The 24,457-nt window shown below is 35.8% G+C and overlaps 1 long non-coding RNA gene across 1 annotated transcript; it reads right to left on the bottom strand.

Annotated features, from left to right (window-relative positions):
* Window positions 1–4,064: 4,064 nt before the first annotated feature.
* On the bottom strand, window positions 4,065–21,382 carry LOC110208853 (uncharacterized). The gene is made up of 6 exons (XR_002324675.2): window positions 21,304–21,382; window positions 16,438–16,722; window positions 14,657–14,765; window positions 13,747–13,782; window positions 11,708–11,775; window positions 4,065–4,354 (listed from the first exon to the last, which is right to left on the bottom strand). It is a non-coding gene; the product is annotated as an uncharacterized LOC110208853 (long non-coding RNA).
* Between the last annotated feature and the right edge of the window lie 3,075 nt (window positions 21,383–24,457).

Raw genomic sequence — 24,457 nt, 5'->3', positions numbered from 1 at the left:
GACTTTTGAGTAACTAATTTTCTAAACTTTTGTTTTTTAAATCTCTATAATTAATTTATTCTACATACATGGCATAGAAGTTATGGAATATCTAAATAACCCAGTGAAAATATATGCACAAAGATAGTGACAACAGTGCTGGCAACAACTACGTTTTTGAAAAACATGTTTTGTCTTCAATAACCCATGAAGGGGAAGCTAGGCGGAACAGTGGATAGAGTGCCAGGTCTGCAGTCAGGAAAACCTGAGTTCAAATCCATCCTCAGGTACTTGCTAGTTCTGTGCCCCTAAGCAAGTCATTTAACCCTGTTTGCCTCAATTTCCTCATCTGTGAAATGAACTGAAGAAGGAAATGGTGAATCACTCCAGTATCTTTGCCAAGGAAACCCCCAAAGGGGTCACAAAGAGCTGGACATGACTGAGAACAATAACATATCCATGATGACATTTTCTACTTTGATAAAATTTTAAATATGTGTATTGAGAACATATATCAACATAGCCATCATGTTCTAACACATCCTGAAGTGTTTCCTCATATATCTGTAATAGAAAAGGGACAGAGACTCATTGAAGACTCTTTTAAACCTCTCATAAACAAATATCTTTATTGCTTTTTATTGACAGTCATGCTCAAAAGACAGGCAAAGTAGCTAAAATATTCTATCTTGTGGAACAATAGGCTGAGGGCCTGTCAAAACTGAGAATAATACATGAAATGGAATGCAAACTGCCTCATAAAAGTTGAAGTTGTGGGAAATGACTGGGTAATTAAACTGAAATCTCTTTCAACTATGAAACATATAGCTCAAGCCATGTTGATCTCTGAAAGGTTTTTAATCATATGCAAAATAAAAAGAACTCTATGAAAGCCTTGAATAGGTGAAGGAGATTCCAATAACCAGGTAAACCTTTAATAAATTTATTAGTGACAGATGTTCTGCTAACAAAACAACATGGAAAATTATTATTGATATATGAAATAGGATAAATGTTTTTCAGGAATGCTTCCTGTGTCTGGAATATCTTCTCACTCTCTTTACCTAGTAAATTCCTACCCAACTCAATTGAAGCCCAATTTAAATGCTATCTTGAAGCATTCCCTGATAACCCTTATCCATAATGACTTTCCACCTTGGACCTTGCACATCACTTTTTTTAAGCTCTCCAATTTATTATTGCACATTGTAGTTAATCTTTACTTGTGCCTTCTGGTTTGTATATACATGACATGAGGTCAATGACAAAATCTTATCAAACTTTATATCTCTCCCAGTGCTTACAACAGTCCTTTACACATGGTAGGCACTTAATCATGTTACTTTGTTCAAACAAAGATTCTTAACCTGGAGTCTATGAACTTAAAAAAAAAATTGGATAACTATATTTCAATATAATTGGTTTCTTTTGAAATCCTATGCATTTTCTTTTATGCATTAAAAATAAAGATTTGTAGGCTTTACCAAACCCCAAAAGGTCACTGACATGAAACAGTTTAAGACTCTCTGGCCTTAGAAGGTTCTAGAGTGGCTTTTGATTGCATATTTTCTGAGATATTTGCAACACATTACAAAGGTTTTAGTAAGTTTCCTCTTAGAGGATATCTTTAATTATCTAATAAACTTAGACAACCTGAAGTAGACTTTGCCTACCACTAGCTTTAAGTCATCATTGCCTTTCTCTGCTTTTCAGTTTCTATGAATAATTTTGAGTGGTTGTCCATATATATGTAGAACCTTAAAGGAAATTAAAGGAATTCTATAAAACCCAGTAGTTTATATATAAATACCCAAATTAACTACAAAGGACATATGAAAGAAGCTACCTGAATCCTGAGAAAGAACTGATAAGTAGAGGTATGTATGGAATGATTTTACATACATGCACTCACACAGAGACACACAGACACACACAGACACATACACACTTGTTTCTAATGGTAGCCATCTCTAGAGTGAGGGTGGAAGGAAAAAAAGGAAAAAAATTTACATGATAACTTTAAAAGGAATAGCAAGCATAATAGATTTACAGTTTCATGTGCAATCATTTTTTTACTATACTATGTTATGGAAATGGTTGTTTTATCCCATAAATTAAAAAGTAAAATAAATTTAAAAATTTAAATATATATATAGTGAAAAAATAATAAAAATCAGCTGTGCTTATAAAAAACAAGTAGTAAACTTAAGAAAAAATTAATTAAAAAGGCAAAACAGCTTTTCACGTACCTGCATGTATTCCCTTTTTTTTTTTTAAGTTTTCAGGACAGGAGTAAAGAGGTTTACCTCTACCACTACTTTGTATTGTATGTTTGGATATTTTAAAGGAGAAGCAAATGGGTTTGCTCCAAGGAGAAGTTGATGAAAATGGGGGAAGTGCAAAATTTTCTAGCCCAGTCAAATATTTTTAATATTTATAATTTACAAATTTACAAATGTGGCCCTTTTATGTCTACTCTATTTTAAGATATTCATATCATTACAGCTTGTATTGTCTCTATCTTTTCTCTGGCTTAACTCCCCTGAGCTCCCTAAATAAAAAATATAAATGTATAGGAAGACAGACAACACATACCATATGTAGATCTGCTGTAGAGTAATTCACATAGTGTGGTCTGCCCTTTTCATTCAAGTCTCTAGGCTCTTTAAAAAAAAAAGTTCTTGAAGGGCTTTTATGTATATTTTATACATTTGTAGTGAAAAACAGGGCTTTTTTGGTTGCTTATGAACTCCTTTTCTTGTTCTATATTCTCTCTAATGCTTGTTAACATTGCTTTACTTTTGTGTAGCAATGATGTTGTGCTATGTCAATGATGAGCATAGATAAGAATCTAAAGAAATCAATACTGTTTATTAAGTTGTAAATAATACGATAACTCAGACCAATGAAAGATGGGACCAGTCACTCTGACATTAGAGAATCATAAACTAAGGTCATAAAAATACTAGAGCTCTCCGTGGATAAAGTGAACAACTGAGTAGATTATATTTCAGTACTTGTCATCTGCTCTTTCCTACATCAATTTATCAGAGGTTATTTATATTATACTCCCCCACCATTTTTCCTTGTTGCTTAGCAAAGTGGTGATTACTTTCATACACTTTCTGTCAGGTTCACATATGAATGGTAGAAAAAAAAGCCAAGAAGAGGAGAGCATATATATGCATTTCCATGTACAACAACTGAAAAAGATGTCAAATTTCCCCAAACCAATCAAATGGGATTGATGAGGGGGTGAAAATGGCATCTGCTGTGCAATGACCTTTGATGGAATGGTGGTTTTTACTCAGAAATAATTTTCAAGCCTCATTTTATCACATTAAACTGCAGTTGAACTGAATATTGATTTTAGGGGAAAGGAATTACTCTGAGTTTTTTAAAAAAAGTCCCCTTTGCCCCAATACAAAAGATAAACTACTATTACAGCAATAATAGGTTTTCTAAAATGTAATGTTCAATTTATGTAATGGCTTAACATAGTTAATTGTTTCTATTTGTCTCCAATTGGCCTTCAAAATAACTTTGCTTGAATTATTTTTATTATCCTTATCTCTTGACACCATATTCTTCTTTGTTTATGGGAAGAAGAGAAAAGTTAGACCAAAGTCAAAGCTATACAATTCCTTGTTGTCTCTCTCCTGAATCTTTCACAGTGCCAGGATTATCACTGCCTGGATAGAAACTTCTATCTTAAATGCTGACCCCAGTTTCATATTGCTTTTTTGTCACTAGTAAGTTCTAGAGATCATTAATCAAGAGCTATAAAAGACTTTAGGAAGGTTAGGCCTATAGAGGTTAAGTGACTTAAGATCACATATGTAGAGCCTACATTCAAACCTAGGTCTTCTAATTCTAAACCCAGCATTCCTTCTATTGCATCATGCAGCTCCTCTTTCTTTTCCTCATTTAATTCAGCAAATATGTATTTATGACCTAGTATATCCTCAACCCTGGGTTCTGGATATTTGAGACAACCAAAGAGTCTAATTAGTTGATCAAAATGTATTTTATTTTTATTTTTTTAATTTATTTTTAGTTTTCAACATTCACTTTCATAAGATTCTTAGTTTTAAATTTTCTCCCTCTCCCACTTCTTCCCCCACCAAAGATGGAATACAATCTGATATAGGTTCTATATATACATTCAGGTTAAGCATATTTTCCCATTAGTCAAGATGTAAAGAACAATTAGAACTAATGGAAGGAACCACAAGAATGAAGCAACAAAACAAAACAACAAAAGGAGAGCAAATAGCATGCTTCCATCTGCATTCAGACCCCATATTTCTTTCTCTGGGTGTGGATAGCAGTTTCCATCATGAGTCTTTTGAAGTTGTCTTAGATTCTTGCATTGCTGTGAAGAGCCAAGTTTATCAAAGTCAGTCATCCCATAATGAGGCAAAATGTGCTTATTTAGCAAGTACAATGTGAGCATCATTGCTCTAGACGCTCTAGGAAATAAACAAGAAATAAAAAACCATGGTCTCTCTTCTCACAACTCGAGTTTATAATGCCCTTAAAGAAAAAGATTTTATGTGTGTGTGTGTATATATGCATATATACATATACACATGCATGCATACATACATACCTAGATGATACATTGATTCATCCTTGACCTCAAAAACAAGGTATACTTCCCACCAATAAAGAATCCCAACTCATTTCATGAGTTGCTATGGTGAAAAGTGAAAACAACGGAAAGAAGAGGAGGAGAGAGGAGGGAGGAGAGGAGAGGAGACTAGGCAGAAATCAGTACATCAGAAGGTGGGGAAGTTGAATCTGCACAGGTGGTGATAGAAATCTCTCCCTCCACCAACTTTCCCCTTCCTTTTCCCTCAAGGGACAGGCATAAAAGAAGATAGCATGCCTGAGGTCAAGGTGAAATTTGCTCCTCTTTGTACTAGAGGTTTTCCACAACTTGGTTGGGAGATCAGGCTAGCATCAGGAGGTAGATATTGCCTTGTGCTGGCACAGATGGAAGTCACTTCACTGGCCTCTAGCAGTCATCCCCAGGGGATATGCACAACAGGAGATGGAAGGCAAGTGGTCAGAGAAAGATTTTGCTTCTCTTCTCACCTGAGACTAGAGATAAGGTAGGCATAGCAGAAAGTGGAAGCTAGATTATAAATTCCTTGAGGGGAAGGACTGCTTTTAATTTTGCATATCCACATGCACACATATGTGCTGGTGAAGATGCTAAAACAGTTTTTTGTTTGTTTGTTTGTTTTTATGTGTCTGTCTATGCCTTGGTTTTCTATTTGTCATTCTTAGAAAACCATTGCCTCTAGGACTTTACTTCTATATGCTCTATAAAGTCCCCACAATGTTCAATACTGAAATGCCACTATTAAGCACTCCCTCTTTTAAAATTGTTTTCATTATATTTTCAGAACCAAATTTTCTCTCTCCCACCTCCTCCTCCCTCCTACTTGAGAAAGCAAGAAAAACAAGATTCTTTTTTGAGTCCATTACTTCTCTTACAGGAATTAGGTACATGTTTCATTGTGAATCCTTTGGAATTGTGGTTGGCTGGTCATTGGGTTGATCGAAGTTCCTAAGTCATTCAAAATTGTTTATCTTTACAAAATTGCCACTGTAATATAAATTATTGTCCTCCTTCAACTCATTTCACTTTGCACCAGTTTATACAAGTCTTTGGTTTCCCTGAGACCATACCCACCATCATTCCTTATAGCACATTAGTATCCCATCACATACATATCCCATAACTAAGCTGTCATCTATTTTGCCATTCTCTAGCACCACTGATTATGCTTGATGTTCTTTCCACTCCCTGCTATTTCATTTTATCTATTCATTTTCCCCCCTTAGTGCAGTCCTCTTACAAAATCAAGATATTTTTCCTTTGAAATAGCCCAATTTCTTCTAAATAATTAAGCTTAGATTTTGTTTTCTTAAAATAGATAATCCCTCCCTGTCTTCTCCGAACAAATAGGAAGAAAGAATAAATAAGTGGGTTAGCAGATAGAATGCTGGATTTGGATTCAGGAAGACAGGAATTCAAATCCCATCTCAGATACTTACTAGTTGTGTGACCCCAGCCAAGTCACTTAACTTAAGGCTCAGTTTCCACATCTGTAAAGTGAGAATTATTTCATAGGGTTATTGTGAGGATAAAATAAGATTATGTGTGAAGTCCTTTGTGAACTTTAAATTGCTATATAAATATTAGCTATTATTAGAACTCTGAAGGACAGACTGGATTTAATTGGGAGTTGAATGCAGATAAAATCATCAGTAAAGTGGAAAGAGATTATTTTTCTGTTTTTTTTGTTTTTCCTGATGGTCAAGACAATAGGAGATGATTGGTCCTCTTGCCATTCCCAGAGATATGCATAGATAGGAGGGGGTTCAGGTCAAATAATAAATTAGAAGTAAAAGGGAATTCTCTTTCTTATTTATGACCTTTATCTAGTTTCATATTTTTCACCTTATTTATGTTAGACTTGGAAGTTTAAGTCTCAATATTTTTTGGGTATGATGAGTAAAGAACTGATCTTGGAGTCAGGAACTGCCTCTGACCCATACTGGCTCTGTGACCCAGAGAAGTTACCAAACCTCTACTTTGGTAAAAGGGAGTTTTTTACACAACTGAACTCATGCACCTGTTTTTCAAAAAATCATTACTGGTTTTCTGAATTTGTGTCCAAATCAAAATGCTACTATTTTACCTGAACAGGGGATGCCTTAGGCAGTGATTAAGTGGTCAATCTTAAATCCATGGTGCTCTCTGAGCAGATGTGATTATGTTTACAATCAGGGGAAATTGTCTCTGTAGCATTCTGTTGCTGTTTTTACAGAAATGAAATCTCCCAGATGGTTGCTTTCTTTACCACTCTCCTCAGAGAAATTTTAGATTCATCTGTTTGCCCAATTGATATATTAAAATTCATTTGTTCTCTTACAGGATGTTTGGTCTCCTGAGCCACTATGTTTTTAATTACATCTGCTTTATATTCTCAGTACTGCTATTTGGGATTGACATAGTACCATACCTTTCCCCCTTTCATTTTGTCACAACAGCAAAATACTGCTAGGCAAAAACAAAGCAAAAGAACTACCATGCTGTGCACATAAATGTGGGGAGGAGAAGGGACAGGAGAAGGAGTTGATTTTGTCTTTTATTCTTCACAGAAATTAGATGGTTGAACTATCATAAATACCACTCCTTTAAAATGAGCCAAATATTGTGAATCAAAATGAGGGATAGTAGTGTAGAAATAAATATTCTTTTTTCACTTTTTTTTTAAAATTATGAACTTAATAATTAATCATCAACAAACATTTCCCTATACAAAGAAAAATAGGAAAGAAAATTGTGTTATATAGAGTGTTTTGTTTTTAATTCTCAACTGGCATGTAGGAAAGTATGAGATGAACTGGGTGAGCTCAGGTGTCCTTAGATTTAGCAAATAAGAAAATGAGTTAAATTTTATCAGCCACTTCTATGCTTAAATATAGAGTCAAAGACTTAAGATGGTGGAGAAGATCTTAGAGATGATTTAGTTTTTGCTCCTCATTTTACAGATAAGGAAAATGAGGTCCATACAGAAGAAGTGACTTATTCATAGTCATGCAGTCAGTAAAACACACTCAGAGTTAAACCCAGGTCTCCTGGTTCTTTCTCTCTGTCTGTATTATTTTTATTGAAAAATATTTTATTTTTCCCAATTACATGTAAAAAGAATTTTTAACATTGACTTTTTAAAAATTTTGAGTTCAAAATTCTCTCTCTCCTTCCCTCCCTCCCCCCCACCTCCCTGTGACAGTAAGCAATTTGATATAGGTCATGAATGTGCAATCATGCAAAACATATTTCTATATTAGTCATGTTGTAAAAGAAAACACAGACAAAAAAATAATAACCAAGAAAAATTCATGTACATTCAGACTCCATTAATTCTTTCTCTGGAATTAGATAGCCCTGGCTTTTTCAAGACCAATCAGTCTTGATTTCACACACTCACAGCAATACACATGAATATATGTACACACACATGTTGATCATAGGCAAAACTACCACCCAAGCAATTCCTGTAGTACCAGGTGCAGAGCATCCAATTTAATTTGTCACAATGGCCTAAAAATGGTATTTAGGGCAAGGGTAGAAATACACTTTTTGTGCAGAAGTAATATCATTTCCCAGAATTGCAATCTCCCTCTCCCACACACACACACCACACATTGCATTGTGTCCAGGTGGTACCTGGAGCATATATGGGGATTGCATATAGGTGGTGTTTCCAGAAAGCTAATTAAACACTTTTCAGGTGGTATCCATGAAAGCTACTGGCAACTAAGTGTGTATATTGCCCTCTAGCTGAGAAGAGACTTCTAAAACCAAGGAGGGGAGGCATTTTCCTCTTCCTCATATGCCCAAGAAATATGAAGACATATAGAGATAGACTATCTCTATGTCTCTCTATCTCATTATCTATGAGATGTATATCTATATGTGTATATAGGTCTATGTTCAGTCTTTTTTAATCATGTCTGATTCTTCATGACTTCACCTGGGGTTTTCTTAGCAAAGACACTGAAGTGGTTTGCCTTTTCCTTCTACATCTCATTTTGCAGATAAGGAAACTGAAGCAAACAAGGTTAAGTGACTTGCCCAAGGCCATACAGCTGGTAAGTGTTTGAGCCTGGATTTGAACTCAGGTTTTCCTGACTCCAGGCCTGTCACTCTATCCACTCCATCACCTAGCTTCCCTATATTAAAGACCTCCAATTCATTTTCTCTCACTCTCTCATAAGCATTCTGCAATGTCTTCAAACTCATTACTCAACTGAAATTACTTTTCCCAAAGTTACCAATTATTATTTCTTTGATAAATTTAATGGTCTTTTCTCAATCCATATCCTTCTTGACCTCTTTGAAACTGGATAACATTGACTACCCTTTCCTAGACACTCTCCCTTCTCTAAGATTTTGTGTCACTGCTCTCTCATGGTTATTCTCCTGCCCATTCAATTCCTTCTCATTCTTCTTCACTGATTTTAAATCATGTCTGTCCCAGTAACCATAGATATAGTCTCAGCCCCTGCCCTGGGCCCTCCTCTTTTCATGTGATCTCAAGATCTCCCATGGGTCAAATAATCATCCTCATTCTATATATCAAATCCAAATCTCTCTGCTAAGCTCCAGTTCTTCATCAAGAACTGCTTTTTGGGGGCAGCTAGGTGGAGCAGTGGGTAGAGCTCCAGTCTTGGAGTCAGGAGGACCTAAGTTCAAATCCAACCTCAGACACTTGACACTTAACTAGCTTTGTGACTCTGGGCAAGTCACTTAACCCAGATTGCCTCACCAAAAAGAAAAAAAACCTGCTTTCTGGATACATCAAACTAGATTTCCTGTAGGTATCTATATGAATGAAAATGATGATAATGAAGATTATTATGATGATTATAATGTTAGAAGAGCCTGTCATTGTCCCTTCTTAAAAAAAGAAAGACTTTCCTTTTTTACTGCAAGGATTTCTATGGTGACTGAGGCTAAGAGGGGCAGTTCTGTCTTTGAGTGCTAAATAAAGATTAAAACAATGAAAAGCTAGAAGTATTTCTACATGAACTGACAGGATCCAGGACTGTCAGAATTCGTGGATGAATTTTTTAAAGGTAGTTGCCTTTACCAATAGAGGATAACCCTAAAAATCTTGGCTTTTGCCACAAGTTCCTTTTCCACTGAAGGGCCAGGGTTCTGTTAATGTGAACTACTGAAGCGTGGCATCTTGTAAGAATTTTTCCTTCAGTGGAAAAATGTGTGGGGAGATATGAGGATCAATATGAGTCATACGTTTTTAACAGAAAATTTAAAGACTAAAAGGTCTACTATATACCACCCTCTTAGGGGCAGCTAGGTGGCACAGCGGATAGAGTGCCAGATCTGAAGTCAGGAAGATTCATCTTCCTGTGTTCAAATCCAGTCTCAGACACTTACTGGCTGATATTAGAGACTAGGTAAAAAACAATATATGCAGATTATGATTTTAGACAAGCAAAACATGGCAGTGCTGAGCAAGGAGTGTCATTCAAATTGTGGATAATGTCTTTTAAAAGAGGTGTTATGTATTATATGACATATGTCCTCCATTATCTGCAGTATATAATTGGAATTTCATTACTTTTATTGGTTTCAGTCAGGCCTTTAAGAAAATAAGTTTTCTTTGTTTTCATTAATTTATTTGGGAGATAATGTGGTCTGAGGCAGACTCTGGAGCCAAGAAATCCCTGAGTTCTAATACCACCCTTGACTCAATGTGTGGAGCTGGCCAAACCGACCAATTATCTAAGCTCCCTACCCACTGAATCGGGGGGGGGGGGGTGACATTCAGGGAACATTGTGAGAAATAAGTAACTAAAGATGAGGAAACATCATGCAGGGGAAGAGTCAACAGGCCAGTGTGGCTGGAACATAGCGTACATGAAGAGGAGTATTGTGTAATCATTTAGGAAAAGGATGGAGCCAGATTGTGAAGGACCATAAATGCCACACAGAATTTCTTTCCTGAGGCTCAGACCCAAATCACCAACTATGTATGAAACATCTCCAGTTAGACATTCTATAGGCATCTTAAACTTAATGTATCAAAAATGGAACTCACAATCTTTTTGCCCCATACACATCTCTCTAATGCTGTATTTCTCTGTAGGGTACCATCATGTCCAGTTATCCAGATTCACAATTTCAGTCATTGTTTTCCCTTTATTCTTATTCATGGTCCCCTTCCCATACCCAATCAGTTATCAAATCTTGTTGATTCTTTCTCTTCACTCACTCAATTTTAGTCAAGCATCACCTCTTACCCGTACCACAGCAATAGCCTCCTAATTAATCTTCCTGTCTTCAATATCTCAGATTCTAATTCATCCTCCACACAGTGGCCAAAATGATACTCCTAAAGCACATATACAACTAGTAAAGTCCCTTATTCAAGAGTTTCTGTGCCTTCCTATTATTGTGAAGATAAACTATAAATTCATCTATTTTCTATTTGAATTTTGATTTTTCCAGAATAATATATTATATTTCCTTACAGCTTCCTTGTTCTAGTTAAACAGGCCTACCTTCAGTGATCCATAAATGATAGCTATCTTCTGCCTTCAGCCCTTTATATTGACTTTCACCTGGAATATACTTCTCATCTTTTATCTTTTAGAATCTCTACTTCCTGTTCAAGAATTTTCTCATCATTATTAGCTTCATCAATATGACAGGAAACCAATAATTCAATGAGACACAGAGAAGTTAAATGACTTGAATAAAGTCACACCACTAGTAAGTAATAAGACCAAAATTGGAATCCAAATATTCTGGTTCCATATCTAATTCTCTTTTAGCTCCACCATACTTGAATTCATTGTAATCTTAAATTTTTGAAACAGCCTTATTATTCTAAAATCTCTAAAACTGGAAAATACAGATAGTGTGATTGATCATATTTAAAAAGGCTGATTAAACCAAGAACACAGGAATAGGGTAACAAGTGATATGGAAGGTAATATTGCCAATCTGTAACCTCTTTTGGATTTTAAAAAAAAATTATTGTATGGAAACTTAAACTTATCTATTCAGAATGCTGTTCTTATGTTTTCCATGCCCCATAAAGTTGGCTCAAGGTTCTGAATAATGAATATTTCATTAGATAAAATCTAATTAAACAAACATTTTTAAAGCACTTACTATGTGGAAGTCATTCTTCTAGGAAGGATGTAAACATGAAAACTTGCACAGTCCTTGCCCTGTAAGAGCTAAAAATATAACAAATGGAAAAGAAAGCTTTTGGTTTAAGAGGCTTTCCACAATACTTCACAGACGGCTCTTTCTGTATCATGATGTAATAGGCTATAAATAATAGGTTCCCTGCTTTATTCTGGTTCTAGGGCACTCCAAGGATCACCTGAGTCAGTATAGTGGCCATTTCCAGGTGATTATGTACCTATCCACTGAAGGGTTTATTGCCTTAGAATGATGCAGTAAGCCTGGCCTACTCCTAGTACCCCCCAACAGTGATTTTTGGGGGGATTACATCAGAGAGTATTGACTGCTGAGCCAAGAAAATCTACCTACTAAATACAGGAGAAAAATTTCATAATCTCACTCTCTCTCTCTCTCTCTCTCTCTCTCTCTCTCTCTCTCTCTCTCACTCATTTTTGGAAAATGTGTGTCAGGTAGTTTTCCCTCCCTGGATTTTCTGTAAGACTCAGGTGCTCTTTCCACAATCCTGGCAGAAATGGTGAAATGGCAGAGCTGTTTGCATTTCGCAGATAGTATATGTATCGGACTAGAGGAGCTTAAGATTGGATCTCAAAATCCTAGCTCTGTCTTTTGATTTGTATTTTCTTTTCTAAGTAGGGATGACCAGGCAAAAACTCTGTTTTCAAACATGTAAGTAACCTTCTGAGTTGAAGAGGCTGGGAGCTCCAGGGCCTTCAGTCAGTACTGCAAGCACCATGGAAGGAGGCCTCAGCATCTCCAGGCAAAAACTCTGTTTTCAAACATGTAAGTAACCTTCTGAGTTGAAGAGGCTGGGAGCTCCAGGGCCTTCAGTCAGTACTGCAAGCACCATGGAAGGAGGCCTCAGCATCTCAGTTTTTGGAGCTGACAACTAGCATAAGGAGGAGCATAATCCTTGGACTGGCTTGCTAAAAGACTGAAACTTGAAAGAAAATGTCTGGATGGTACAGAGGCAAGGTGAAAGTGAAAATCTGGTTCAGCAGTCTCAAAAAGTGCTCTAATGTTTTAAGTATCAACTTCCAGAAGATTATAACAGCAGTCGTTAGTTTCAGATTCTTGTTTAAGGTTGTTTGTTGGTTTCAGTCAGAGAGCACTTAGTTCTTTAGCAATTTTTCGTGTTGAAGAAATACATAGCTTTTCTATACTTGATTCTATCCCCCAATCCCCACCCTTTGGCAACTTCCTAGACATAACCCAAACCTAAGCTTTAAGTAATTCCTTCTGGGGCTCTGGGGTAGAGTGTAGAGAGTTAGACAATTCAATAAAAAATGTCTTATCCCTTTGTTTAGAGGCCATCTTTCCCAGGATTGAGCCCAGTCTTTGTACATGGATCCAGAACTGAAAAGGGTCCCTTAGTGAGGAGAAGGATGAGCATCAAGCTCTGTCTGGCTCAACAGCAGCTATGTGTTTTATTGATGCAATGAAAAAAATCAAGATTCAGAGTCATTACCCCAAATCAAGATGCCTCTGTAAAGAACTCCAACTGGAACTGGAATTAATCATAATAACAATTATGATGATAATAACTCCAAACTCCACTCAGAAACTAAGGTAATATACAAATATTCTGCTAGTATTGTCTATGGATGTGAATCAAAGAATATTACAATCTCTGAAGAATTAAAAATGAATACCACACAGAAGGCAATGTGGAGGTTCATGGTGAGTGTAAATGGGGTGAAACATGTAACAACTAAGAAAAACTGGAGTAAATTATATTATCTGGGAAATTAATGATTCCAAAATGATGGGTTGATCACCTGGTAAGAACAAGACATAACAGAGGGACAGCCTTAGGGCTCCACTTATACCCTTATAATGTCAGAAAAGAATCTAGAAGATATGATGGATGGATTCCCTGTGGCACTCCTATATGAGATCATGAAAAAGAATTGCATAATTATAATAGTTATCATGGATGAAATGTGTTTTTGAAAAGGGGAAATGAGAGCTTATATTCTAATAATAACATAATAATAACTCACCTTTGGTAGCATATTAAGGTTTTCAGAGGATATTTCCTGTAATTAGAAAAAGCTTGTGAGGAAGGTCATATACTTATTAGTATTCTCATTTTACAGTTGATGAAACTGAGGCTAAGAAAGGTTAAGTGACTTGACTATGTCACACAATTTTTAAGTATTAGAGCCAGGAATTGAACCTGTGCCAATTGATTCTAAGCCCAAAGATTCCTTCTGCTATTTCATGAACATATATAATATATTTAATGCTACTTGGCAGTCCTACATGACAAAATAACATTTTGATTATACAGGACAATAGTCCAAGTATATATAATTTCACACAAAATCTCAGGATTTTCAAAGTAAAATGAATTAGGAGGAGGTACATGTTGGATTTTATTCAATCACTATCAGTAACAGGTTATTTAAATCATATAACTAATCTGAAGCTTATCTTGGTAATTGCCTATCATAAATATTTCAAAAACCTACATTTTAGTAACAGAAGAAATTATACCAGTTCTCTTTTCCCTCAAAAGCTGATGATAAATTCTCTATAACTCTATGTTAATTTATCCTTTAAAAATAGTAGCAGATATGAAACCCATGAAGTCCTTGAATTAAATTCTCATGGTGCCTAAGCTTTCAAAAATAAGCCAGAATCCATAGGGAGAAAATTAAAATAAGGCCTGAATGGAAAGAAATTGTTAACATCATCCCATCTTTCTTCTTTCCATCTTTTTTTCCCCTTCCTTCCTTCCCTCCTAGCTTCCTTCTTTTCTTCTTCATCTCTTCCTTCCCTCCTTCCTTCCTTCCTTTACTCCTTTCTTCTTTCTTTCCCTCCATTCTTCCTATCATCCTTTCTTCTATCCTTCCTTCCTTCTTATCTTCCTTTGTTTTATCCTTCCTTCTTTATTTTCTTCCTTCTTACCTTCCTTTTTCTTCTTCTTTTCTTTCTTCATGCCTCCTACTTTTCTTCCTTCTTATATTTCTTCCTTCTTTTCTTGCTTCTTTCCTTCTTTTCTTTCTTTCTTGAAGGACTGTTGAGGAAGACATTTCACCCAGTGTTTATCAATAGAGCTGGATAATAGTTTAATCCATATCTTAAAATTATGCTCAATCCATTCTATTTTCAGAATGCTTTCCCAGACTCTTCAAAAGACTTTCCTGAGTAGAGGTTGTCCTCTCTTTCCCAACCTCCCCAAGGAAAATATTCTTATCTATTCAAACAAAACTGCCTTCACGCATGTCACCACTACCTCCTCAGAATGTCCTAGAGATTATGAAGAAAAGACACTCATTTAATCATTGTAACACTGTGAAGAAGGGAATATTATTTACATTTTTATTATAATAGGGATAATCATTGGACCTGTGATTTCACTGGTATAGGGGACTCCCTTGTGAGGAACTTTCCTATCAACTCAGTTCTGTCCCTTCTCTGTAACTTATAATCTTAAAAAGTTGCATAAATCACTGAGAGTTTAAGTAACTCTTTCAGAATAACACAACCAGTACATGTCAGAGGCAAAACTTGAACCCGTTTTCCTAGTTCATGGGTGACCTCTCTATCTGCTATGTACACTGCCTCTCTTTAATACTAATAACTAATATTAACATAGGACTTTAGGGTTTGCAAAGCATTTTGCATATATTTTCTCATTTGATAAATTTTGCAGATGAGGAACTTAAAGCTTAAAGACATTAAATGACTTATCCATGATCACATGTCAGAAGCAGGGCTCAAACCTAAGTCTATTGACCCCAGAAACATCATTTTTTCCACTACACATTGCTGCTTTATCATCATCATGGCTATCCCTAGTCCTCCCTTCTTTAATCTTCTCTACTGCATATGGAACACAGGCGAAGTATGACTATAGAATAAGATGACCCACTTTTCACGTGAGGCTTATGGAGTCTCCTCACTTTAGCCTGATACTTCAGTTATAAAAATGCAATTGTAACCTAGGAAATCAAAAAAGAGATTTTCCCCTAACTTTTTTATCCAAAGGTATTGTGTTCTATTCATAATTTATAAAGCAAATTTCATCAATTATTCAATGCCACACATCTAATTTAATTCTTGCTTGTGAAATATTTTCTGAAGAATTCCTAACCAATAATTAAAAATATTTAGGTATTTGACTCAAACTAAAAGTACCTTAACACATTAATTATTCAGGATAATAAATTAGATACAGTCATTTCCATTTCTCTCTTGCCTTGTAAAGATGATCTTTATTCCTGAAGTTTGTGAAGTTATCATTAATCTAAAATAGCTGAGCATCTACTTGGGCATGCAAGTATGAAAGGTGCTATATAATACTAACAAATTAAATAAACTCTCTCCAACCCTCTATAATCTGATCATAAATAAAGAACAACAAACAAAAGAAACAAAGGAAACTGAAAATGGTATAATTTTTTAAAACTAATGCTGTTTACGTGCAGTGTTTCTAAAATCTAAAAAAAGTTACTATGTATCCATATTTTATTAATAGCTTATTTAAATATATATTTAGCTGTTCAAAAATACATTTCTCTTTATGGGTGTATATAATATATATATATATATATATGTATATATATATATACATACATATGTATGTGTGTATGCACATATTTATATGTAATTATAGTGGATTTTAACTCATTTGGGATAGAGGTGGGCATGGGGAAAGGGAGCTGATAGATTTCATATAAACATACCTGAAACTTATTTCTTCAATACTTTAGGGATACACATTTTCATTAGAGTACACATTTCATCCACAATGCACTTTGTAACTTAAAAGATATTTTCAAGAATTGGAGTAGTAGCTGGATATGATGGTGCACAGCAGTAATCCTGGATACTAGAAGAGTCTGAGGCTGATAGATCTCCTGAATTGGGAGCTTTGAGCTGCAGTAGGGCTAAAACAAGTCAGGTGTCCTTATTAAGTCCAGAGAGAGCTGAAGAGAAGGATGTAGCTGAATGGAGCACGATTTTGAAATCTGAAAGATAGAAACAGAGCTGTGAAGAGAGTGAAAACCAGCCTAGGCCCCTGTGTAAAATCTGGAAGAATTCACCAATGGGAGAAGGGCATGGGCTTTATAGGGAAACATTCCAAGTTAAGGATGTTGCAGGAGTGGTTGATTGTCCCGGGGTAAGGGGTCCATAAGAGCAGAGGGATGTTCTAGGATGAAACACTTTGCCAGAGAAAGGTTTTGAAGTCTAAAAGCAAGGAAAAGGACTGGGAGGAGATTAATGAAGCATCAGAGACAGGATTTGACCTAAACCCCTTGATTTTAGAATTAGTATTCTTTCCCTCTTTCCACCATACCACAGTGACGATGAGCCTCTCCTCACTTTAGCTGTTCCTCTGACAGCAGAATTCTAGACCATCATATCATCCATAATGGAAGTCTTTACAGAGCTTGGATTGCAGTGCAAGTCTTTAAGACTCTAGGAGAACCTTTATGCCATGAAGCAAATGAAACAAATTTATGAGGAAGCATTTCCATTATAAATGTGGCTATACTATGGAAAGCAAAGGAGCTTTCTCTGCCATATGAGAGATTCATGTGGCTCACTCTCTAGAAGCAGTGGAGAGCAGCATCTCTTTTAACCCCAGCTTCACCACCAGTCCTGCCCTCTATTTCTGTTCTGATTCTTCATCTGTAGCTTCTCCTATTCAGATCTCTCTAACCTGAATTTTATTACCCTTCATTGACTCCATACTACCACATGGTTCCTCATACACAGCCTGGTGACATATTGACCTCACTGACAGCTGGTGGCACAATGGAGACAGAGTTGGACCTAGAGTCAGGAAGACGAGTTTAATTTCAGGATTACTAGCTGTGTGACCCTAGGCAAGTGCCTTAAACTCTGTCTGCCTCAGTTTCCTCTTTTGTAAAATTACAAAGCATAATTAAAACACCTCCAATGAGTTGTTGTGAGGATAAAATGATATATTTATAAAGCATTTTGCAAGCTTTAGAGTGCTATATAAATGTTAGCTGTTATTATTCTTGCCTGTCACCCCCTCCCCCCCAAAAAAGCAAAGCAAAACAAAACTCCCTCTATTTCCTTTCTGAAAAGCTCCAAATGTCCTTGGGGTTGAGTGGCCTTCACCTTATTTGCATAGACATGATCACAGAATGAATTAAAAAATTCTGAGATGAAAAGGACCTCCAAGGCCAAATGTTTCTAGCCACACAAGAGCAGGAATCCCCTCTACAACATTTGTGACCACTGGTCACCCATTCTTTGCTCCAAAGAACAGGATCTCACTTTGTCACAAAGCAACTAACTATATCTGGGACAATTCTGAATTCTTAGGATGCTTTTCCTTAGAGCAAATCAAATTTTTCCTTTTTGCAATTTTGACTCATTCTAGTGTGCCTTCTGGAGCCAAACAGAAGTCCAATCCCTCCTCAATGTTTCAATAGGGACAGCTAGATGGTGCAGTGGATAGAGCACCAGCCCTGAAGTCAGGAGGACCTGAGACCAAACACTTGACATTAGCTGTGTGACCAAGTCACTTAACCCCAATTGCCAAAAAAAATAAAAGTTAACAATAATAGTTAACAAGAATATTCCATTCTGGAGGAGGTGTAGAAGGAAAGACACTATTGTATTCTTCATGGATATATATATATATATATATATATATATATATATATATATATATATATACATACATAACATATATATATATATACATAACATATATATATATATACATAACATATATATATATATGTGTGTGTGTGTGTGTGTGTGTGTGTGTGTGTGTGTGTGTGTGTTAATACAACCATCCTGGAAAGTAGTTGGAATTATGTGAAAAAGAGATGAAAATGTCCATTCTATTAGCTTTGACAGTCCACTGCTGGGCATATTCCTCATGGATATAAATTATGAAAAGAAAGTTCCCGTATATATCCCAATATGTTTATAGCAGCATTTTTTTTTGTTGGCAAAGAACTAGAAATAAAGTAGATTCCCATCAACTGGGAAATGGCTAAATAAATTATGATACATGACTATAATGGAATATCATGGTAGGTAAGAAACTGTGAATAGAGAAGCATGGAAAGATTTACATGAACTACTGCAAAATGAAATAAGAAGAGATGAGAAAACACTATACACAATGACTACAACCACATGCATGGAAAGAAAAACTGAATGCATTAAAGTGTTAAAGAACAAGTCTGGCATCTAAAAGATACATATGAGAAGAAGCCTCCCCTACTCTATTGCAGAGGTTGGGGTCCATAAGTATAGAATATTGAATAGAATGTAAGAAGCTTTTGGTCTGTTGTATAGTTTTGCTGATTTTTTTCTTTTCTTTTTATTATAAGGGATGGCTCTCAAAGAGGGACAGGGGAAGGATATAGGGTAAAAGCCAGGCAATGTTTTCAAAAATCAATAAACACCGACTAAAACCAATAATAACCAAATCAAATATATCATAAGGTGGTTGTGGTTTAATCTTTTTTGTAAGCAACAGTTTGAATATTTTTTCTTTATCTTCCAAGGAGTTATTTCTTGTAATATAGACAAGTCCACATCACTATTAGGAAAGCAAACACTTTTTGTATTAAGTGCATAAATTCCTATCTAAAGATCATGACTACACAGTATTTATAGTGTGTACTTAATCATTATTACTATGTTGATACAATTTAGTCTCTGTATCTCTCTCTCTCTCTCTCTCTCTCTCTCTCTCTCTCTCTCTCTCTCTCTCTCTCTCTCTCTCTCTCTTTCTGTTTCCTTGGCATGCAATTTAATTGGTGTAGAAAACTATCAATGATAATCAGGTAATTCTCTCACTTAATGTCTAGCAACAACTGTACTGCAACTTAGAGTTGCTACAGGTACTAAGAGATTAAATTACTTATCCTGAGTTACCCAGTCAACACCAGAGGACTAGCAACCTATCCTTTGGTGAACAAGTTCCTGTAGAACTGAGGTTTGAGAACTAGCTCTGATTGGGTTACTATATACTACTGTGGCAGCTAGTTGGTACAGTGAATAAAACTCTGTGCACTCTGTGCACTCTGTGCACAGTTTCTGGTACATAGTAGGCACTTAGCAGTGGATAGAGTGCTGGGCCTAGAGTCAGGAAGACCTGAGTTCAAATCCAGCCTCAGATAGTTACTTGCTTTGTGAACCTGGGCAAGTCACTTAAATCTGTTTGCCTCAGTTTCCTCATCTGTAAAATGAGGAGGGGTAGTACTAGCACCTGCTTCTCAAGGTTGTTGTGAGAATCAAGTAAGATAATAGCTATAAATTGATTAGCACAGTGCCTGGCACTAAGTAGTATAGACATATTAGCTCTTATTATTGTTGTTGTTAAAGGCCTGTATTTTTCCCTCTAACTGAAATTTACCATTGTGTATCTAAATAAGGAAAGATAAATGAGAAAGTAAAAAAGTGATTGCTGACATATCAAGGGAATAACAAATTGACTTTCAAGTGATCACTTAAGATATTCAAAGATAATGGGACTGAGATTCTTTTAACACCGTTGTTTTGTCTACTCTTTGTGTTTGGGACATAGCTGTAAAAATTCTGAGAATTCCAAAGCAGAATGCAGGGAGTTCCTACCTCTGAGACAGAGGAAAAGAAGTCCTTCGGTTTCAATCATAGTCTCTTCTGCCTGAAGTTGATAACACACTACTAAGATGTTCACATAATCAGACCTGTAAATTCAACCTTGGTTTGATATTGGAACATCTAACTCATTTTCAAACAGTCTGGATTTGGTAAAATCCAAGACAAGTTTTGCCAAGGATTTTTTCCCACAATTTAAAAAACCACATGAGGTTTAAAGGGAAAAAGGGAAATTTAATCCAAATTTTTCTGATTCATTTACACTTAGACTCATCAAAAGTTTTTTTGTAAGAACTATCTGGTGAGTAACAGGCATTTTGAGGATTTCAAAAGAAGTTTTAAATCCTTTTTCCCCCTCTGTACGTCATGATTGGCCAAGGGTAAATGAATTTGGCCCCCTGAAAATTCAAGGTTGATTGGAAACCCAGAAAACACAGCATTCAAGTGTGTTCTATATCTGGCAAAATATTTTCTTTTATGTATTAGGAACACACATAGGTTGAGGCAAGAAAAATTCTATGATTAAAAAAGCATGCATGGTATTTTGGTAATGATACTAAAAAGAAACTTCAGGGGAAATTGTAATTTTTGAAACGGTAGAAACCAAATAGAAAATCTTCAGGATAATTATTTTCATACATGAATTGTAATAGATATGAGGTGGAAAATCAAACTCCTCCAGAAATCTGGTAAAACTCCAAACTTTAATCACATAGATGCAAAGATTGAGAGACAATACGTGCCCTTTTGAGTAGAAGGGGAAGAACATTTTCCTCTGCACCCTGCTGTAATTTCATTCAAAGGTTTTGCATGACTGAAATTCCAGTGCTTGTATCAAAGTATTTGCCAAAGTTTTGGAATCTAAAAATTATTTCTAGGCTAAATGGGATTTGTAAGAAAAAAAGCTAGCAATTTTTAGGTGCTTTGGGGGTAGCATATGTGAATTTGAAATAAAAGAAATATTCAATTACCTGGAAAAATACAGTCGTCCAGAGCTCACTTCTCAAAGAGGTCATAGATGGGCCAAAAGATCAACTTTGCCTTCTCCCTACATCATTCAAACAGTTAATCGATAGAAAAGCATTAATTGTGTGCCATTAGCACATACTAAGTTTTTGATAAATGCTTGGTGATCTTCCAGGTACTATACTAAGCACTGTGGATACAAAAGGGGAAAAACAGACCGTGACCTCAAGAAGCTTACAGTCTTATGCGAGAGACTTTACATAAATCAGAACATACAAGATAAATGCAGTGTAGATGGAAGATAATCGTGGTGGGAATGACATTAGCAGCTGTGGGAACCGGGAAAACCAGGAATAGTTTCCTAAAGGAGATAGCACTTGAGTTGAGTGACTGACTCTGGAGATAGCCCTGTTAGAGGGGAATGGGAAGTGTGACTCCTTTTCTTTGAAGATTTTTGCCCTCTTTTGGCTTGGTTGTCTTGTTAAACAGAATCACTTTTCCTCTCTAACATGTCAATCCAGGTCTAGAGGTAAAAATTGGAACCTGACTGAAGACTTGTGTTTTTCCACATGTCTACTGCACTGGCATTTTAACTCTTGATCTTGTTTACTTGAATTGTTTATACATTTTATTAATCATTTATTGAAACTGCTTTGAATTTAGAAAAAATGGTCATTAAATAGAATTAATTTGATTACTCTATGTTGAATAAGTTTAAACCCTAAGTATCTCGGTGTCAGGGACTGGAGAGTACAGAGTATTATCTGTCAGAGCCTGTCCATAAAGCTGGTGACAGTGGGGTTGGGGGTGGTCCTCTCTGCTATTCCATTTTGGCACCTGTCATCTTCCCATTATTGTCATCCCTGTGTAACAGCTGCATATTCATAATACTGCTAATTTGATCTAGAAATTTGAAACTTAGGTGGTCTTTATTTTGTTATTCAGGTCCCTGGTAAAAATCATATCACTTTAAGGCCTATTTGTAGAAAGAAGGGTCAGGATCTTTCTATATCAAACCTCATAGAATATTTATTTCCTTCAAATTCACATATATTAATCTCAAGCACCCAAGACTTTCTAGTATTTTTCTTAGAATTTTTGCAAAAAAAAATATAGTATTACATTTTGTCATAGCAGAGAATTGGAAATAAAGTGATTGCTCATTGGAGAATGGCTAGATAAGCTGTGGTAACTAATGATTTTCATCTTCAAATATTACTGCATAATAAGAAACTGGATTCACAAATACAGAAAAGCATGGGAAAACATGAATTCAAATAGAAAAGCAGGAACAAGAAAGCAATGTACATATCTATAAAACGTAAATGAAAATACAGCAATAATGATATAAAATCATAATAAACAAGATGAGATATAAGAAAGTACCTCTCTCCATTTTTTGCAGAGTTGAAGGACTACAGGTGTGAAATAATGAATGTGATTTGATACTTTAGCTGAATTTTTTTCTTTCTTTAAGTCTTATTATAAGAGTTGGCTTTCTGGGATGGAAAGAAATGAGAGCTACATTGGGAAATGCATGTGACATAAAAACAAAAGACATCAATTAAAAGTTACCTTAAAATAAAATTTCATCACTAACTATTGAAGAGGAACAGAAGAGGAAAATGTATCTGATGAGTGACACTGTTGCACAGGGATGACAATAATGGGAAGATGACAGGTGCCAAAATGGAATAGCAGAGAGGACCACCCCCAACCCCACTGTCACCAGCTTTATGGACAAGCTCTGACACATAATACTTCTGTACTCTCCAGTCCCTGACACTGAGATACTTAGGTTTAAACTTATATAAGGTCCTGAACAAAGATCTGATATGGCACTAATAAGAAGCTACCCTAGAACCTATGGGACAAGGAAAGTAGGAGAGTCTAGACCCTTGAAATCAGGGTATTTTCTGAATTGCCTCATAAGGAATGAGAAATGAGGGGCAGGAACCTAGGGAGAAAATCTAACTGTTCCTTGGCAATCAAGTGGGGAGCCTAGGAATCTAGGTCAATTGAGTCTTAGCAAACATGCATGGGGGTGGGGGGGGCTGGGGTAGAAACATACCAGTCAAAGCAGCTTTCATTGCCTCACAATTATTTCAACACCTGATTCTTAGATTTCACATATAATTTCTAAAATGGGCCAATTTTAAATGTAAGCAGGGAAGTGCTTGTGCTCATGACACGATTTAAAGAATTCCAAGAATGCCTTCTTGCCTGTTTCCTCCACCCAACAGTCAAACTATGTGAAACTCTGATATTACAGATTCATCTCATTAACTAATGATTTTCATCTTCAAATGCCTCCTGTTGATACTGCAAATATACTTTATCAGCTATTAGCTGATCCAATTGATGAATAATAGAATCTTAGAGGTGAAAGTGAACTCAGAGGTCATTTATTCCAGACTCCCACCTAAAGCCAGTATCCCTTCTACAATATTCCTACTAGGCAGTCATCTAGTCTCTGTTTGGACAATCCTTAGGTTAGAGAACTATCCCTCTGACAGCCATCTCATTTCTTTTCTTTCTTTCTTTATTTTTTTTTGAATGAGCTAATTTTTATGAGTTCCTTCTTTATATCTAATCAAAGCAGAATCCTAATTGTCAGTCCAAGTCTGGAATGATACAGAATGCCTAATCTATCTCAGATAGATTTAAATATTTGAAGTCAATGATCGTTTTCCTCCTCAATTTTCTTTTATCCAGGCAAAATTTCCTGGTTCCTTCCATTGATACATAGATGATATAAGTTTTGACAGCTGTAGTTAACCCTCTTCCAGACACCAGCTTATAATTGTATCTGTTTCATGGCACCTAAAAAGAGCCATAGTATTCCCAATGGGGATTGGCCAGTCCAGAATTCAATAGACTTTTCTTTTTCCAATTTACATCCCTTGTACTTGATACTATGCAGCCATTGAATTTAACTCAAATTAATAATAATTATTATTATCATAATAGCTAACATTTCTACAGAGCTTCAGGATCTCACAAGTGCTTTACATATATTATCTTGTTTGATCTTTACAACAACCATGGTAGGTAGGTAGGTTATTATTCCCATTTTTCAGATAAGGAAACTGTAGGTGAAAGATATTAAGTGACTTGTCTAGAGTCACACTTCTAGAGTGTAGCTATATGAGTCTAGAA

The sequence above is a fragment of the Phascolarctos cinereus genome, unplaced genomic scaffold (assembly GCF_003287225.1).
Source record: "Phascolarctos cinereus isolate Bilbo 61053 unplaced genomic scaffold, phaCin_HiC Scaffold_5;HRSCAF=322, whole genome shotgun sequence".
Classification (NCBI taxonomy): Eukaryota; Metazoa; Chordata; class Mammalia; order Diprotodontia; family Phascolarctidae; genus Phascolarctos; species Phascolarctos cinereus.
This window is presented reverse-complemented; position numbering and strand designations above follow the sequence as displayed.